Source organism: Neoarius graeffei, chromosome 27 (genome assembly GCF_027579695.1).
Source record: "Neoarius graeffei isolate fNeoGra1 chromosome 27, fNeoGra1.pri, whole genome shotgun sequence".
Classification (NCBI taxonomy): domain Eukaryota; kingdom Metazoa; phylum Chordata; class Actinopteri; order Siluriformes; family Ariidae; genus Neoarius; species Neoarius graeffei.
Window position 1 is genome coordinate 432,370 of NC_083595.1, and position 20,741 is coordinate 453,110.

Genomic DNA, 20,741 nt, shown 5'->3' on the forward strand with positions numbered 1-20,741 from the left:
TTAAAAATTTGATGTGATATCAATTCTTATTGTAATTAAACTGGACATGAACAAAAAAACTTAATTTTCCCTTTAGGGTGGGCATTACTTTCAAATGAACAAAAAAAAAATTTCAGCAGCACTTCCCCTAGATTATTAATTTCATAAACCCCCTTTCCCCCTATCCTCAGTTTGCCAACTGGCAATACTGCCCCCACACTAAACTAATCTTAAATAGTTTCCAAACTATTGCCTTTTTAATTTTATTAGGTTTGCAAGCCAAAGAAGAAGAAGCCTTTATTTGTCACATGTACACTCAAGCACAATGAAATTCCTCCTCTGCATTTAACCCATCGAAAGCAGTGAATACACACATGCATATACAAGTGAGCAATGAGCACACACACACACCCAGAGTAGTGGGCAGCTATAAACCCCTTGCACTGATGTCACATTTATGTTAGCAACTGTTGCTACCCTAGTCCTGAAGGACAAGTGAACTTTGTTTAAATACAGTTCACATACTGAAGCCAAGCAAAGATGTCCGACATCTGTTGCTGTTGTCCTAAGAAAACTACAGCAAAAAAGCTTTACTATCGCATTACTTGGATAATCTAAGTCAGAAAGAAGTGAAGGATAAATATATGCAGAAATTAGAGTTTATTAGCGGTTAAGATCCATACACAATTCCTCCCAGTCAAATTCCATATTGTTTATAAAATACTACTATTGACCTTTAAATCACTGAAGGGTCTCATGCCACAGTACCTGAGCTAAATTCTGGTCCTTTATGACCTGCCATGCCTACTTAGATCAAAAGGTGCAGGCTACCTCAAGGGGCAGAGCCTTTTCTTACAAAGCCCCACAGTTATGGAACAGCCTTCCAAATAGAGTTTGGGCATCAGATGCAGTCTCAGCACTTACGTCTCGGCTGAAAACATGCAGTGGTGCTTGAAAGTTTGTGAACCCTTTAGAATTTTCTATATTTCTGTAGATATATGATCTAAAACATCATCAGATTTTCACACAAGTTCTAAAAGTAGATAAAGAGAACCCAGTTAAAGAAATGAGACAAAATATTATACTTGGTCATATTGAGGAAAATGATCCAATATTACATATCTGTGAGTGGCAAAAGTATGTGAACCATTGCTTTCAGTATCTGGTGTGACCCCTTTGTGCAGCTATAACTGCAACTAAACGTTTGCAGTAACTGTCGATCAGTCCTGCACACCGGCTTGGAGGAATTTTAGCCCATTCCTCCATACAGAACAGCTTCAACTCTGGGATGTTGGTGGGTATCCTCACATGAACTGCTCACTTCAGGTCCTTCCAGAACATTTCAATTGGATTAAGGTCAGGACTTTGACTTGGCCATTCCAAAACATTAACTTTATTCTTCTTTAACCATTCTTTGGTAGAATGACTTGTGTGCTTAGGGTCCTTGTCTTGCTGCATGAACCACCTTCTCTTGAGATTCAGTTCATGGACAGACGTCCTGACATTTTCCTTTAGAATTCACTGGTATAATTCAGAATTCATTGTTCCATCAATGATGGCAAGCCGTCCTGGCCCAGATGCAGCAAAACAGGCTCAAACCATGATAGTACCACCACCATGTTTCACAGATGGGATAAGGGTCTTATGCTGGAATGCAGTGTTTTCCTTTCTCCAAATGTAACACTTCCCATTTAAACCAAAAAGTTCTATTCTGGTCTCATCCGTCCACAAAACATTTTTCCAATAGCCTTCTGGCTTGTCCACGTGATCTTTAGCAAACTGCAGATGAGCAGCAATGTTCTTTTTGGAGAGCAGTGGCTTTCTCCTTGCAACCCTGCCATGCACAGCATTGTTGTTCAGTGTTCTCCTGATGGTGGACTCATGAACATTAATATCAGCCAATGCGAGGGAGGCCTTCAGTTGCTTAGAAGGCAAGGCAAGGCAAGTTTATTTATATAGCGCTTTTCATACACAGTGGCAGTTCAATGTGCTTTATAGAGGTAAAAGCAAAACAGTAAACAATAGAAAATAAAATTACATAAAATAAAGGGGGAAGAAGAGAGAAAGTTCAGTAAAAACAGCAGAATAAAATGGAATAAAAGTTTAAGACATGCAAAGACTATAAAAGTTAAGTAAAGTTTAAAACATGTAAAGATGATGATATTTATCAATTAGCAGAAATCATCTGAAAACAGCTTGGTCTTTAATCTAGATTTGAAGCTGCCAACAGCGGGAGCATTTTTGATGTCCTCTGGCAGTTGGTTCCATAGCTGTACTGCAGAGTAGCTAAAAGCTGCTTCACCACACTTTGTTTTAACAACAGGTTTTACCAGTAAATTTTGCTGCTGTGATCTGGTAGATCTGATTGGGTTAGGCCACTGCAACATATCAGAGAGGTAATTGGGCCCTGTACCATTTAGAGATTTGTACACCAGCAGCAATACTTTAAAGTCAATTCTATAGCTTACTGGAAGCCAGTGAAGGGACCTTAGAATTGGAGTAATGTGCTCTGTTCTTTTTGTTTGTGTGAGAACCCTAGCCGCTGCATTTTGAACCAGCTGAAGTTGTTTGATGGTCTTTTTTGGCAGGCCTGTGAAAAGGCCATTGCAGTAATCAACCCTACTAGAGATGAAGGCATGTATAAGTTTTTCCAGATCATTTTTTGACATAAGTCCTCTTAGTTTGGAAATGTTTTTTAGGTGATAAAATGACGATTTAGTGATTGCTTTCATGTGACTGTCAAAGTTTAGCTCGCTGTCAGTGAAAACACCAAGATTTTTAACTATATCTTTTGTTTTAATCCCCTTTGTGTCAAGAATAGTGGTAATCCTGAGTCTTTCATCTTTTTTCCCAAATAGAATTACTTCTGTTTTATCTGTGTTCAGCTGGAGAAAATTTTGTGACATCCAGTTGTTGATTTGGTTGATACACTGGTAGAGACATTCAAGGGGGGCATAATCATTAGGTGATAGAGCAAAATAAATTTGGGTGTCATCTGCATAGCAGTGATACAAAATTGAGTTGTTCTTGATAATTTGTCCAAGGTTGAATAGTAATGGTCCAAGGATCGACCCCTGGGGGACACCACAGGTCAAGGACATTGATGTTGAGGTACAATTTCCTGTGGTAACAAAGAAGCTTCTATCTTTGAAGTATGATTTTAACCAGTTGATAACTTTACCAGTCAACCCAACCCAGTGTTCAAGTTGATATAGCAGTATGTTGTGATCAACAGCATCAAAAGCTGCACTGAGGTCCAGTAACACCAGGACTGATGTTTTGCCTGCATCAGTATTAAGGTGTATGTAATTTATAACTTTAATCAGCGCAGTTTCAGTGCTATGATTGGCATGAAATCCTGACTGAAAGTTATCAAAACATCTGTTTGATATCAAGAAGGCAGTTAATTGATTGAAGACAATTTTTTCAAGGATTTTCCCGATGAATGGTAGATTTGATATTGGCCTGTAGTTGTTCAATACTGAAGCATCTAAATTATTCTTTTTAAGTAGGGGCTTTACAACGGCTTTTTTCAGGGACACAGGAAAAATGCCAGTCTCTAGGGATGTATTTATGATCTGAAGCACATCTGTAATTATAAGGTGAAGAACAGACTGAAAAAAGTTGGTGGGCAGAATGTCCAATTCAGATGTTGAGGAACTGAGATTTTGTACAGTTTTTTCAAGAGTCTCATAATCAATCAAACAAAATTCTGACATTGTGCTGAAATTGTCTGTCTGTGTCACTGGTGATTGCAGCTTTTCAGTTATTTGCAACTGAGATATATTATGAGCAATATTCTGCCATATTTTATCAATTTTACCTTTGAAGAAGGATGCAAACTCATTGCGTTTATTAACTGAGAGAAGTTCAGGTGCTAATTGTGGTGGGGGATTAGTTAGCTTCTCTACTGTTGAAAATAGCACACAGGCATTGTTCATATTCCTGTTGATGATGTTGGAGAAGAAAGACTGTCTTGCTTTACCAATTTCATAATTATATTTACAAAGCATCTCTTTATGGATTTGATAATGGATGTGAAGTTTAGATTTGTGCCATTTTCTTTCAGTCTTCCTACATTCTCTCTTTAGCAATTTAACAGCTGGGTATTGCTTCCATGGTGCTTTCTGCTTGTCAGTGACTCTTTTGATTTTGAATGGAGCAATATCCTCCATAATTTGGGTCATATTTCAATTAAAAATTTCCAGTAAGTCGTCTACAGAGTCTGACATTTTAGTTGAGATCCAAGAGAGAGCTTGCTCAAAGAGAACACGTGTTGTCGTTTATGACTCTCCTACCCATAGTCGTTGAGCTGTTCTGAATGTGAGGGGACATATAAACATCAGAGAAAACACAGAAATGATCAGATAAGGCCAGGCCAACAACAGTAGTAGAAACAATAAGACCCTTTGTGATAACGAGGTCAAGGGTATGACCATGAGAGTGGGTCATACTGTTACCCTGGGGTCCTTTGTGACCTCGCTGACTATTACACGTCTTGCTCTTGGAGTGATCTTTGTTGGTCGACCACTCCTGGGGAGGGTAACAATGGTCTTGAATTTCCTCCCATTTGTACACAATCTGTCTGACTATGGATTGGTGGAGTCCAAACTCTTTTGAGATGGTTTTGTAACCTTTTCCAGCCTGATAAGCATCAACAACACTTTTTCTGAGGTCTTCAGAAATCTCCTTTGCTCGTGCCATGATACACTTCCACAAACATGTGTTGTGAAGATCAGACTTTGATAGATCCCTGTTCTTTAAATAAAACTGGATGCCCACTCACACCTGATTGTCATCCCATTGATTGAAAACACCTGACTCTAATTTCACCTTCAAATTAACTGCTAATCCTAGAGGTTCACATACTTTTGCCACTCACATATGTAACATTGGATCATTTTCCTCAATAAATAAATTACCAAGTATAATATTTTTGTCTCATTTGTTTAACTGGGTTCTCTTTATCTACTTTTAAGACTTGTGTGAAAATCTGATGATGTTTTAGGTCATATTTATGCAGAAATATAGAAAATTCTAAGGAGTTCACAAACTTTCAAGCTCCACTGTATCACTCACATGCTGTATATTCACAACTTGTCACTACTTCAAATATATAATTGTAGTTGATACAAGTATTTTAAATGTATTTTATATAAAGCGCATCATAATTTCTGTCAGTTTAACCAAGGTAGTTTACAATTCTGTATTGTATACTTTTAAATGATGACCGTGCAGAATTATAAATTATAAAACACAGTTTTGATTCTTCATGATATACATATCCTAGTTATGTCCTTTACAAACATACGAAGGAACTTACAGCTGCTGTTACACTACTGCAATATTTAAATACTCATGTATTTTAGTGTCGTTTTCAAGTATCTATATTTCTTTTCAATTATTTTTCTATTGATTTTACTGACTACATTTCAAAATTCTATGATATACATATTTTTTCATAACTCTAGCTCATTTTTTCTCTTCTGATAGCTTCAATCAATTTTTTAGCTGCTGTGAAATAAATAAAAAAGGGGGAACTATTTATATGCACATTTTACATGTGTAAGCAGAGTGTTTACACTAAATAGCAATATTTTTCTCTCCAAAAAATGCAGCATTATTACAAATATATGTTGTGAGCTGTGTTTTGTATTTGTATCAGGAAATTTGTATTATAACTGCTTATTACTAGCATGTAAGCGAGGCTGTATTGTCAGAATTATTAACAGGCTCGCTAACATTTGAGAGATTGCACATATAGCTTCAGTTTGTTAGTTACTGTTACCCAAAATCTTGGGTAACAAGATTTCTTTATTCTTGCTTTCTTTATTCTTGTACTTCAAGGTAATTTCAGCAATTTTTTTTATTCTTTAACTGAAGGATTTTTTTTTAACACAAGACTTAGCACTTTTACTTGGGTATAAAATTGATTTGCTTCTACCGCTTCTGGTCACATGTCTGCCACAGAATGAGAATAAATCAGTTGTGCTATAATAATGAATAATACATGCATGCTTACCTTTGGCCCAGGCTCACCAGGGGGTCCTTCTTCACCTTTGTCACCCTGACGTCGCTTTTAACAATATGTTGAATGATTTATCAGTGAATTGTTTCAATAAGTTTGAAGATTCTGGGGTTGTTTCTTTTGCTATTATTATTATTATGATTTATTTATTTATTTTATGGGGGGTAGAAACAGCACATTGGTGCGTAATTATTTCACCATCTGGCACCTACTTGGTTAAAATAAACAGCAACTGTAATGTGCACAGAGTGTATAAAGTGCTCCAAAGTGTCCTTTTTTTTTTTTTACTGCTGTCACTCCCAGTGCCCTTTTTTTAATATGCCACACAACAAAGCAAAATGACCATTTCCTCTCCATGTTTTTTGAAAGAGTACAGACATTCTGCTTTTAACTGCCCTGAGTCAAAAGGAAATGTTTCTGTGAATTATATATTATGTGTTTTTATATCTTGTGCTTAAGAACAACATGGTGAAAAATGTTAGAAAACCATGAAATCAACTCTGATATTTCCTTATTCACTTACCAGGATCTTTGATACCAAAACAGCTCTGAGTTGTGAGTCTTAAGGCCTCTGCATGCTCGTGCGACAAGGCTTTCGCAGATAGCTTTTCGCAGACAGTTGTAATTTATTGTTGAGCGGGGATAATAGGCGTGCGCGATGTTATTCACCAGCACAACGCAAGGGGGCGCGAAGTCGCTAGGAGTAGTTGGTGGGTGTGGTTAGTGGAGTGTTTATCCTCCGGTTACTTATAATGACTAGAACTTTTTTTTTTATAATGACTAGAACTGGAGTCATATAGATGTACGTACTTCCTCAATCAACTGCTCTTCATGCTGCTCCATCTTCGCTCGTGTTTTTAAAAATGCCAGTTGGGAAAACAAAACAAACTGGGAAAGTAGGGAAGCGGAAGTGCGTGTACAGCGGATGTAGAGTGGACCAATCAGAGCCCTCTTGTCTGCGACGCTGTCTGTGAGGCTTCTGCGGTGGTCACAATTTTTGGGAGGTGCGCGCAGAGCGTCTGCGAAGGTGGGGGGGCTACGCAGACACTGTCTGCGACGCTATCTGCGAGGACTGGGTTGTCAGCATAAATTGGCCTTTAGACATGAGTAACATACTATGACAAAATTGGTACTGAGGGTGGGCATTATTTCATTTCCATAATGCCTATGTGCTTGTCTATGTGATGATAGAAAGACACTGGTCAAAGCTAAACTAGTGACAGAGCACTGAAAATCAGGCCTCTTATGGACAATTTTCAAGGTCAGGGAACGGTGGGCCAATGAGCTGCCTTCAGCGAATAAATTTATTGTAAGATAGTTAGATGAAGTTTTTTGCCTCTGCTGGGAATTTTGGGAAGAAAACTGGATAGAAAAAGCAAGAGATGGTTTTGATCTCTGGGTTCTGTGCCCAGTGCTCTTCTGGTGCAGCACTCTGTTCACCTCACACCCAAGATAGGACTCGAACCAACAATCCCTGGCTCATGGAAAACATTGCTGTAAAAGAGCTCAGAACCAGCAGAGGATGATTTCCATCCATTGACCTCTGGGTTATGGGCCCAGCATGCTCCCACTGTGCCACTCTGCTCATCTCATGTGCAGCCTGGGACTCGAACCCACAATCCCTGGCTCATGGAAAACGTTGGTGTAAAAGACTGCAGAATGAGCAGAGGATGGCTTCAAGCAATCAACCTCTGGGTTAGAAGCCCAGCATGCTCCTACTGTGCCACTCTGCTCATCTCACATGCCTCCTGGGACTCAAACCCACAATCCCTGGCTCATGGAACACACTGGCATAATATACCTCAGAACCAGCAGAGGATGGCTTTGATCCATCAACTTATGGGTTATGGGCCCAGCATGCTCCCACTGTGCCACTCTGCTTAGCTTGTGTGCTACCTGGGACTTGCACCCACAATCTCTGACTCATGGAAAACATTGGTGTAAGAGATCTCAGAACTACCAGAGGATGGTTTTGACACATTAACCTCTGGGTTATAGGGCCCCCCACATCCCAGGTGGGACTCAAACTCATAATCCCTGGGTTAGGAGGTTAGTGCCTTACCCATTACAACTCAGGAACTTTCTGGTTCCTGAGTTATTTGCGCCGAGTCCCTTTTCCCGCGAGTGCTGGCGTTAATTACCAATCTTTAACTTTTTTCTACAAATAATTTTCCAGTATCCTCTTCATTTTTATTGTACTGTTACTTTCCTTTTTGTACTTTCCACTTTTGCGTTCCTTTTTCCGTTTTTTTCTCTCTCTTTTTTCAGAAGAACACAGAGACCGGAAGCTTTCTTTTTCTTTTTTTTCTCTCCCCCTGTGTAAAGACCACAAGCGGAGGCCATCTACACCAGATCTGCTTTAATATCAACAGATCTTCGATTAAGGCATGTGAATCTTTTCATCATGGCACACCTTCAGCTTGCTCAGTGTGCTGAGTGCAGGATGTTTAGTCATTCTTCCTCCGTCGCTAGTGATAGCTTTATTAGCTTTATTTGTGATAAGTGCAGATTAGTTAGCTCTCCGATGGAGAAGATTATAGTGCTAGAAGCGCATGTCCAGGCTTTAGAGAAGGCCAGTGAGCGTGAAAACAGTATAGTTTCTGTAGGGGAAAGTCTGGATGCCCTTTGTGGAGTTAGTAATCCCCCAAATCCGGCATTAGAGCCCTTACAGCGGGGCGAATGGGTGACGACTTGGCAGCATAAGCATAGAGCCAAAGCTACCGCTGAGGCTAGCCCACGGGAGCACCACTCCTCTCTGCATCACGTGTCAAACAGGTTTGCTCTCCTTAGTGATGCACCCGCTGAGAAACCTAAAAGAACTCTGGTTATAGGGGACTCTATCATACGGCACGTGAAATTAGCTCAGCCTTTAGGGGCACCAGCAGCTTTAGTCAGGTGTATACCAGGAGCCAGGGCGCCGGAGATAGCAGGTAATCTTAGGGTCCTAGGCAAGCACAGGTTCTCAAAGATAGTTATCCATGCAGGAGCTAATGATATATGCCTTCGTCAGTCTGAGGTTACTAAGAGTAACTTTGTAGAGGTGTTTAAATTAGCGAAGGCAATGTCCAATGCTGTAGTATGTTCTGGCCCCATCCCAATGTGGCTTGGCGATATAGTTTACAGCAGGTTATGGTCGCTGAACTGCTGGCTGTCCAGGTGGTGCTCTGAAAACAGTGTGGACTTTATAGATAATTGGACTAATTTTGAGGGCACTGCTGGCCTGTTAGGGCGGGATGGTATCCATCCCACTCGGGAAGGTGCTGCTCTCATTTCCTGCAGCATAGGTCATAGTCTCAGAACAGGCCTAGTTAATTTCTGACAATCCAGAGCCAAGGCCAGGGAGCAGGTGAACAGGCTAAACCGACTGTCTGCTTGCTGCACAGAGTCATCACTCAGGGTCCATTACATTGAGACGGTGTCTGTTCCCTGAGCTCAACAAAAAGGTAGAAATTTTCAGAGAGTTTACTGCAGTAACCTAATCAATATAAAAATTCAATCATACTGACTGTACAGCTGCTGCCAGCACCTTTGATCTAAAGGTGGGGCGATTAAATATTAGATCTCTTACATCTAAAGTGCTAATGGTTAATGAACTCATTACTGATCAGAAGTTTAATGTACTTTGTTTTACTGAAACATGGATGAAGCCAAATGAATATATAGCATTAAATGAAGCGAGTCCTCCTGGATACAGTTATATATACCAGCCTCGTCAAACTGGCAGAGGAGGAGGTGTTGCGGTTATTTATAATGATTATCTAGGTGTAACACAAAAACCTGGTTATAAATTTAATACATTTGAAGTTCTTCATACTCATATAATGTATGTAGCCTTGAAAAATAAGTCTACCCAGTTAATTCCATTGCTTATTATTTACAGGCCCCCAGGGCCATATTCTGAGTTTGTTAGGACTGGGACTGTTTTGGCCTCTAGAGGCCGCTGTTATGTTTATCTTGTCATGGTTGTTTTGGCCTCTAGAGGCTGCCACTGTGTTTGTCTTGATTGTCTGTTTCCTGCCCCGCCCTGTTCCTTAATGAGTTTGTGTATAAATACCCCTCTGTTTGTTCCCCTAGTCACGGAGTCTTTATGCTATGTTGTCTAGTGCTAGTTTCCTCTGTCCCACGTATCTTGCCTATGCCCTTGTGTTTTTGCTTTCTTTGGACTTTGTATTTTTTGATCTGAGCGTTCAGCATTTTTGCCTTTCCTTTTGTTTTTTGGACTTTGAACCTTTGGATATTTTTATTTTTGGTCATCTTCTGAGCTTTTGGATTTTCTTTTTGTTTTTTCCATCGGATTGTAAATATTGTAAATAAACTGTTTTTTGATACTCTACCTACGCCTCACGCCTCTGCACTTGAGTCATCCCCTGGTGGCCTAGTGGGGGTTTGCTGGATTATCACACCAGCAAATCAAATCCCAGCAAAACCCTAACAGAAAGACTCCATCATGACCGACTCAGCAGAGGCTTCTTCAACTGTCTACCTGGCTAACCTTCAGGGAATGATGACCGCGTTAACACGCCTTGGATCCACCATGGACACTCATGGATGGACTCTTGCAAGCCAACGTGAGACCCTTGCTCGCCACGAGGTACTGCTTCAGCAAATTGGGAAAACCCTGGCACAGCTGACTTCTCTGCCCCATCTCCTGTGCCTGCTCCAGTGCCTTCTGCCATGCTGCCTCCTTCACCTCGTGAACCCAGCCTTCCTGCACCACAGAGGTATGACGGCAAGCACAGTGAGTGTCAGGAGTTCCTTACCCAGTGCCACCTCACCTTTGAGCTCCAGCCTACCACCTACACTACGGATTGCTGCAAGATTGCCTTTGTAATAACCTTGTTAGCTGGTAAGGCACGAGCTTGGGCAACAGCCATCTGGCAGAGACAGGGACCCGAGTGCTCTGATTTCCAGCTGTTTACAGAGGAGATGCTTCGTGTCTTCGATCAAGCAGACATCAGCAAAGACGCAGCCAGAAGGCTCATATCCATCCGGCAGGAAGGAAGCGTTGTAGACTACGCCATCTTGTTCCGGACGCTCGCAGCAGTCAGTGGATGGAATGAGACTGCCCTGGTTTCAGCCTTCCACCATGGTCGGTCTGGCCTCTATCGGATGCCCAAGTGACCTCGAAACACTGATTTCTCATGCCATTCGTCTGGACAACAGGATTAGAGAACGCCGCCAAGTCCTGAGTCTCCCCGGCCTCACTGCCTCAACATGGAGCCCGTCTACTTCCTCCAGTGACTGTCCAGAACCCATGCAAGTGGGCCATACTTGCCTCTCCGCATCTGAGAGGGAGCGCAGAAGGAGGGACAAGTGCTGCATCTACTGTGGTAAGCCTGGTCACTTCCAAGCATCATGTCCCGAGCTCTTGGGAAAAGGACCGCCCCGTCCAGCTGAGGGAGGGTTGTGACGGGGCCTACCCTCTCTCCCGGACTTCCTGGCCAAGGAATCTACATCCCGGTTTCCATCTCCTGGGGTGAGTCCATCCACTCTTGCCAGGCCTTGTTAGACTCAGGGGCGGCTGGAAACTTTATGGATATCCACTTCGCCCAAAGTATCAATGTCCCGACTGCGCCTCTTGAAGTCCCACTGTCTGTGTCTGCCCTGGATGGCCAAGCTTTAGGTGATGGAAGAGTCACCCAAGTTACTTCTCCAGTCTTTCTCCAGTCTCAAGGTCACAAAGAAGAAATATCCCTCCACCTTATTCATTCACCTGAGTTCCCAGTTATTCTAGGCCTTCCTTGGCTTACTCGCCACAACCCTCGCATAGACTGGGTAACAAGCCAGGTTGTGGAATGGGGTCCTGCATGCCATGCCTCTTGTCTGCTCTCTAGCTCTCCTGTGTCTCCTGCCGAGCCTCCTGATCTCATCGAGTTATCTCAAGTTCCCACAGAGTACTGGGATCTGAAAGAGGTTTTTAGCAAGAGCAGGGCCGCTGTTCTTCCTCCGCACCGCGCCTACGACTGTGCCATCGACTTGCTCCCTGGGACTACTCCTCCTCGGGGCCGACTGTTCTCCCTCTCTCAGCCAGAACACAAGGCCATGGAGGAATAGATGAAGGAAGCCCTGGTCTCTGGGTTCATTCAACCCTCCACTTCACCTGCTGGTGCCGGCTTCTTCTTTGTCAGCAAGAAGGATGGGGGGCTCCGACCGTGTATTGACTATAGGGGCCTGAACAAGATCACCGTGTGCAACCGCTATCCCCTTCCGTTGATGTCCACAGCATTTGACCTGCTCCAAGGCGCCACCATCTTCACCAAGTTGGACTTACGGAACGCATACCACCTCGTCCGTATCCGACAAGGAGACGAGTGGAAGACGGCCTTTAACACCCCGTCTGGGCACTACAAGTACCAGGTGATGCCCTTCGGACTCACCAACGCACCAGCTGTTTTTCAGGTCCTATCAACGACATCTTGAGGGACATGATTAACCTGTACGTTTTTGTCTACCTCGATGACATCCTAATCTTTTCCAAGACCATGCAGGAGCACCGCCACCATGTCTGCCAGGTTCTCCAGAGGCTGCTACAGAACAATCTGTTCACTAAGGCCCAGAAATGCGAATTTCATGTTCCTGAGGTCTCCTTTCTGGGTTTTATTGTACGGACAGGCCAACTCCAGATGGATCCAGCCAAGACCCTGGCCGTCTGGGACTGGCCCACCCCCAAGTCCGTCAAAGAGGTTCAGTGGTTCTTAGGATTTGCTAACTTCCACCGCAAGTTCATCAGGAACTTTAGTTCTGTAGCAGCGCCCATATCGGACCTCACCAAAGGGACAGGTGGATCATATGTCTGGTCTCCTCAGGCGGAAAAGGTGTTCAAAGACCTCAAGCACTGCTTCTGCACGGCACCCATTCTGGTCCTCCCGGACCCTTCACAACCCTTCATCGTCGAGGTGGACGCCTCGGACAGCAGCGTCGGCGCGGTCCTCTCTCAATGCTCGGAAGGAAGGTTGCACCCCTGCGCATACTTGTCCCACCGCCTGAGTTCTGCGGAGTCCTGGTATGACATGGGGGATCGAGAACTGCTAGCAGTTAAACTGGCCCTTGAGGAGTGGAGGCACTGGCTGGAGGGAGCGCAACACCCATTTTTGGTCTGGACGGACCACAAGAACCTGGAGTACCTCCAGCAAGCAAAGAGACTCAATCCACGACAGGCTAGGTGGGCCTTATTTTTCAGTCGGTTCGACTTTACCCTATCATACTGCCCCGGCTCCAAAAATACCAAACCTGACGCGCTTTCCAGGCTGTTCACTCCCACCAACAGGGAGAGCGAAATTGGTCCTATTATCCCTGTGTCCCGGATTGTGGCCCCTGTCCACTGGGGTATTGAGGAGGCCATCCGATGAGCCCAATGCCAGGACCCCGGTCCTGGGACGGGGACACCGGCAGGCCCGGCGCCATGGGGGGGCGAAAGGGGGCGTCGCCCCCTCGTGGCTACAGCCCCGCCCCCTCAACGGAGACTCAGGTCACTTAATTGTTTTCTTATGAAAATATAATGTATTATAGACATATTAATAATTTGCATTTTCAAATACGAAATATTAAGTGGTTGCGCATTGCACAAAAATACATTTCACATAAATCACTACTAAAACTGGCACGGTAGAACAAATCTGATTGGTTGTTATGATTCTTATGTTGCAATCGTAGAATTCAACTGTATTAAGGTAGGATTATTTCAAAAAGCCTGAATTTAATATTAACCCTGTTTTAGACATATGTATCAATCCTAACTACTGGGGACTACTAGTTATTGTGGGTGTATGTGTGAAATGCTGACACAGCTGCGCACACACAGACCTGTGATAAGGACAAGGGGAGGGGTCGTGCGGGCGGGGGTTTTACATGTAGTCTACACTTAGGCCCAATCCCAATTCTAATTTCTACCCCTACCCCTCCCCCTTCCCCTCCCCCTTCCCCTTGGCCCTTCCCCTTGAAACTGAGCTACAAGGGATAGGGCTTGAAATTCAACCCTTACGTATTGGGATAGCCCTTCAACGATCGCATACGTCATCGCGTACCTCCGTCAGCGTTTACGTTAGCAAAACGCGACCAAATGCGTCATTGGCTGCGACCAGCCGCTACAGTCAGAGCCAGAGGCAGAAATCTCTGCTGGCAGGGTGTGATTTGTTAACTAACACCACTGAATGGGATATCTTTGGCGCTTCGTGCACCACATCCGACAGAATGAGGTGTCAGAACACTCATGTAAACAATAAAAGCGAGAATAACAGAACAAAATGTACGCAGTCAAGCAACCGAAAACAATACTCACTCCCAAAGCTTTTTAGCAGCAGCTTGGATTTCAGAAATCGCTGCTCATTCTCAGCTCGAAAGCGAATCAAGCGGCGTGTTTCCTCTGGATAACAACTTAAAACACGTAAATAATGGAGAAAATACATTTATGACAATCTTTCGCCGCGGGAACCGCCATCTTTCTGAAATCCGCATGAAATCTCGCTGAAATCCGCATGGCATTGTGGGAAATCACTCAAACCCCTTCGTTCGGAGTCAGCTCCAGGAAAATCTCCGTTTGGAGGGGTACAGAAGCCCTACCCCTTCCCCTACCCCTCCGCATTAACTGGGATTGGGATACCTCTACCCCTTCACGTGAACGCGCAAAATGGAGGGGAAGGGCCAAAGGGTTGGTCCAAGGGGTGAAATGGGATTCGGCCTTACAAGTGCACTGTCTCTGCAATATCCTGTAATATGCAGTCAGTTTACGGGAGTCGTCTTTCCCCCACCGAATTAAACGAATTCAATCACAATATTGTGAATCCATTTTCTTTCTTTGTAGGCTAAGTTTATCTCCGTTTATGTTGGTGTATGTGTTCATATATGGTCCGCTTTGTGCGCAAATAGCATAAGAATATGTGTCGTTGACGTCACCTCCCATGCAGCAGGGGTGAAAATTCATCACTTCAGAGTGTTTTGTCCCCTACACGCCTAAACTGGGATCACGGATTAAGTGGTTAGCGTTGACTCGGTGCGAGTCAGAAAGGCAATTACTGGTGCAGCCGCGGGGTCTGTTGATTTTTTTAAATTATGATTTTGGCCGCCGAGCCAAGTACCTAAGACTTGCATTGACGTTTTGTTTTCATGCCGCAGAGCTATTTGTATGTATTTTAAATTTAAAGGACTTGCCTGTAGGTTTGTGTGTGTTGTTTTATGTTTGGCATCTTTCCGATTGTAACGTGTGTCTGTGAGAAAATTGGAGGGGAGGGTTAACAGGTGGGCACGGGTGTTGATAAAGCGCAACTGCCCTGGTAATATGTCACATGATTTTCCCGTACTAAAGTAACCTTCGGGGCCGTGGTTTTGTAGTTGGCGCAGTTAATTGTTTGAAACACATTGTCAGACCGCCATCACGACTACACACTATATGAAAAATATTTGCCCCCTTGCAATTTCTAATTGCCCCCTTAGTAAACTGTTCCTGGTGCCGGGCCTGGCCACCGGGCCTCTTGTACATCCCACATCAAGCCCGGGCCAAGGTTCTCCAGTGGGATCACTCGTCCCCTCTCACCGCCCACCCGGGAGCTCAAAGGACCCTGGACTTTTTGAGAAGATGCTTCTGGTGGCCTAGCATGGAGAAGGAAGTGAGGTCATTCGTCCTTTCCTGCGAAGTGTGCACCAGAAGCAAGAACCCACGACAGCATCCCCAGGGTCTCCTTCATCCTCTGACCATTCCCCGGCATCCCTGGTCCCACGTGGCAGTCGACTTCATCATGGGTCTCCCTGAGTCACAAGGTAATACTGTCATTTTGGTCATAGTAGACAGATTCTCTAAGGCCTGCCGCTTCATACCACTGTGCAAGCTCCCTTCTGCCCTGGAAACTGCCAAACTCATGTTCATTCATGTCTTCTGAGTTTTTGGTCTCCCACAGGACATCGTTTCTGACTGGGGGCCCCAGTTCTCCTCCCAAGTGTGGCACGGGTTTTGCAAGGTCATCGGAGCCACTGTCAGCCTCTCCTCTGGGTTCCACCCACAGTCCAATGGCCAGACGGAGAGGCTCAACCAGGACCTGGAAACCACCCTGTGAGGCCTGGCTATGGATAACCCGACATCGTGGAGCACCTGGCTGCCATGGGCAGAGTACGCCCACAACACCCTGCAGTCATCGGCCACCAAGCTGTCGCCATTCCAGTGCCAATCCGGGTTCCAGCCACCTCTGTTCCCAGACCAGGAGGAGGATGCGGGGGTGCCCTCAGTCAACCAATATGTGAGACGGTGTCGCAAGACCTGGAGCAAGGTCAGGAAGACCCTCATCCAGACCTCCAGAACCAACCAGACTCAGGCCAACCGCCATAGAAGACCTGTCCACACTTTCCGCCCTGGGCAGCGGGTTTGGCTGTCCACCAAGGACCTTCCGCTGTGGGTGGAGAACCGCAAGCTTGCTCCTCGTTACATTTGCCCCTTCAAGGTGGTGCGCAGGGTGAACCCTGTTGCCTACCGGCTCCAGTTGCCCCAGACTCTGAGGATCAACCCCACATTCCATGTTTCCCTGTTGTGGCCCTTACTGACGTCCACGTATGTCCCTGCCCCTAGGAATCCCCCACATCTTCCAGGGTCAGACTGTGTTTACCGTGCATCGCCTGCTTGACTCCCACCGGGTCCGCGGCGGGCTTCAATACCTGGTAGATTGGGAGGGCTATGGCCCTGAGGAACGCTGTTGGGTCCCCGCTCGGGACATTTTAGATAAAGGACTGTGCCAGGACTTCCATTCGGCCCATCCGGATCGCCCTGGGAACGTCAGGAGACGCTCCTGGGGGGGGGGGGGGGGAGGGGGGGTCCTGTTAGGACTGGGACTGTTTTGGCCTCTAGAGGCCGCTGTTATGTTTATCTTGTCATGGTTGTTTTGGCCTCTAGAGGCCGCCACTGTTTTGTGTTTGTCTTTATTGCCTGTTTCCTGCCCCGCCCTGTTCCTTAATGAGTTTGTGTATAAATACCCCTCTGTTTGTTCCCCTAGTCACGGAGTCTTTATGCTATGTTGTCTAGTGCTAGTTTCCTCTGTCCCACGTATCTTGCCTGTGCCCTTGTGTTTTTGCTTTCTTTGGACTTTGTATTTTTTGATCTTCTGAGCGTTCAGCATTTTTGCCTTTCCTTTTGTTTTTTGGACTTTGAACCTTTGGATATTTTTATTTTTGGTCATCTTCTGAGCTTTTGGATTTTCTTTTTGTTTTTTCCATTGGATTGTAAATATTGTAAATAAACTGTTTTTTGATACTCTACCTACACCTCACGCCTCTGCACTTGAGTCATCCCCCTGGTGGCCTAGTGGGGGTTTGCTGGATTATCATGCCAGCAACCTGGGTTCAAAATCCTAACAGAGTTTTTTTCTGAATTTGCAGATTTTAGCTCAGGTCTGGTTATTTCCTTAGACAACGCTTTAGTTGTTGTAGATTTTAATATTCACTTCGATAACCCAGAAGACCCTTTAAAAACAGTGTTTTCAATGCGACTTCAATGCCCATGTCACGGCATGACATTCATATCACATGAGTAAAAATCGGAACGGGGAGCTATTGACCGAATTTGCTCGCGAAGGAAAGCATTGAAGGAAAGCATGCACCAGTATAGAGGCAACTGCCTCACGCAAAGAGCGGTAAAACTGCGTGACTTCCTCTTCGGGGGAAATGTTATGAGGCGAGTAGCATGACACAACATTGAGCCTTGGATTGCCTTTGAAAACAGCGATAATAATTCATTCCGAGACCTTCCTGATAGTAGAAAGTAGTGGTAAGAAAGACGAAAGTATAGCTATCCCTACTCCATGAATGGCCGCACCTTGGGCGTTACGGGAAGCTGAGATGGTAAACAGCGTCACTGCACCTAGATTATGGGTTACAATGTCCGAGGACTCATTGTTATGGACTAAACGATGTTCTTGGATGCACACTATGGGTGTGTTATAGTGGCACATAAGGAAATTCAGTTCCTCCTTGGATGACATAGTCGAGAGAGTTCGACAATTGAGCTGCCCTATGATGAGTGTTTTACCAGGGTGCATAAGACCTTTCCCAGGCTGGCGATCAGACAGTGACCTCCCCTGGGGGTTTGGGGCACTGTCGTCATGAGATGTCTGACAGGCATCGACAGGCACAGTACCGGGTGAAGTTAGAGCACAGGCTTGAACCGTGGTGTAAGTATTGGATATCGTCATCAAGTTTTCAAATTGCTGTGAAAAACTGGGGTGATGCAAATACTCCCGGGATTTTCTGTCTGGGTTTACTCCCATAGGTCCGTCGTGTTCTGCAACACTAGGGGCGGTGCTAAGAGCCACGCGGACAGTCTTCGGCATGTGAGAGGCTAGATAGAGGGACCGCTTGCTGCCAAGTTGGTCCTATATTCCGCATCGCATGCCGCTGGTATGGGGAGACCAGTCTGGGATGCCACGATGACAATCGGCAACCAGAAAAGTACTACTCCTCCAGGGACCTTGCCCCAACTTCAGATTTAGAGACATCTAAAGGAGTTGAATGTCTTTTTTTGTGCTTGTGGTCACACTTTGGATGAGTGTAAGAAGTTTCAGAGAAAGGGGCACAAGGAAAAGATAATCTTCCTGAAGGAAAGGGGAGTTTGCTTTGCATGTTTACATTCTGGGCTTATGAGTCATAATTGCCAGCAGTGCTTGATGTGTAAAGCATGCAGTCAAACTCATCCTACTGTGCTTCATATTAAGGGGCATCTTGCAACTCTGGAACAATCAAAGGAAACATCCAATGATCAGTTGATCCCATTCAAAACATGTAGCCAAACAGGGGCCGGTAAGGACCGAGGTGCTCTATCCATTTTACCTGGAAAGGTGAAATTAACAAAGGGGAATCAAATTATACATACATATGCCTTCCTGGATGCCGGTAGCTTGGCTACATTTTACTCAGAACATCTAATACAGAAATTGAATGTTACAGGCAGAAGAACTAGCCTCCTGTTGCAGACTATGGGTAAGAAAAGATTGTTCCAGCTTATTCTTTGACTGGTTAAGAGATAACTGGTCTGGACAGCAATGATTTTCACATCCTTCTCAAGGTTTTTACACAGAAGGAAATGCCTGTCACTGTAGATGATCTGGTAACTCCTGAAGACCTGACTAATTGGCCATATTTGTCAAAGGTGCACATCCCAAGCATTAAGGCAAATGTTGTGCTGTTAATTGGTAGCAATGCTCCCAAGATAATGGAACCTTGGGAGGTCATCAACAGCTGTGGGAATGGTCCATATGCCATTAGGACATTGCTGGGATGGGTCATCAGTGGTCCACTGGCTAGAAACAATGACAACTTGGAGCAACGGTTTCTTTCTGCTACAGCAAACAGGATTTCTCTGTCAAAATTGGAGAAAATGCTGACTGATCAGTACAACTTTGTAATAAAAAGGGGGTACATTTCTGTTTTATGTATTTTGATCATGCATTGCATAAAAAGTGGGATTTTCCTCACTGAAACAAAATTGTCTTGTTTATCCATCATTCAATGGAGGCACAATCTTTGACAGATTCCACCAACATTTGAACTCAGATGCCTGGATTCACCATCCAGAGTGCTAACCATGACACCATGGAGCCAAATCATTCAGCACTTGTGCTTTTTGGAAGATCAATACAGACACATAGTGGCCAATACCATTGAAGCTGTGATGATATTGCAATAAAGCCCAGATTCAAAATTGCAGAACTGGCCCATACCCATCTTGAAAAGAAGTTGTTTCATGGTGGCAGACACAAAGGGTTTGGGACATAAAAGCTGGCTTGACCAAAAGGAGCCTTCTGTTGAGACAGTCTGTGCATGTTAGTTTGGAAGCTGCAAATGAAGGATTCACAGGTTCCACTGAGATTTGAACTCAGATCACTGGATTCAGAGTGCTAACCATTACACCATGGAACCAAAGTCAAACAGTGTGATTGTTTTAACCATCAAATTACTGGCATCAACCTGGGGAAAAAAAAAGCACAGACCAAAATATACACAAGCCACAGTCCTTGATGCTGAAATCTGGGCTTGAGCCAAAGATGCTTAGATTTTCAGTCTAACACACTCCCAGCGGAGCTATTTCAGCAACTCCTGGGGCAATTACGTCACGGCTCTATCCAAACAGCTGGATACAAAATTTGTCCCTCATCAAATACATACAGCAAGCCAAAATTTTGTTTTGAGATTACATTAGAATATGTTACAGGTATTTAGCAGGTGCTCTTATGGGACTGTGGTCGCAACAGCTCCAGTTCGAATCTGTGTGACAGCACTGCTTTTTCCAGGTCACTCTTGAATACTGGATGAGTGGAAAATATCAATGGACAAAAAGTGTTTGCCCATCAAGTGGGCGGTCCTCACTCTCCGGTACTACCTGCTCAGACACCTGTTCACCCTCTGTTCTGACCAGTGGGACCACCGCGCGGATCACTCTGGGTATCACCCTTCAGCACTTTAAATTCAATTTGGCCTACAGACCGGGGGCTACATATGGTGGTGGCAGATTACCTCTCCTGCCAGGTAATGCCAGGAAAATGACAAAAGGGAGGTCATCAAGATTGATGTCCACTGACCTTCTCAGGGCTTCAAACCGGGCTTTTAGCCTACCAAACGCACATTCTATTACCATCCGTGCATGGCCCAAAGACAGTCCGAAGTACTGCTCTTGGGCAGTGCTCCCCCCATTGGCATATTCTTTGATCAGATATGGGAGCAGTGGATACGCGGGGTCGCCCAGTAGGTAAATTGGCATGGCCTC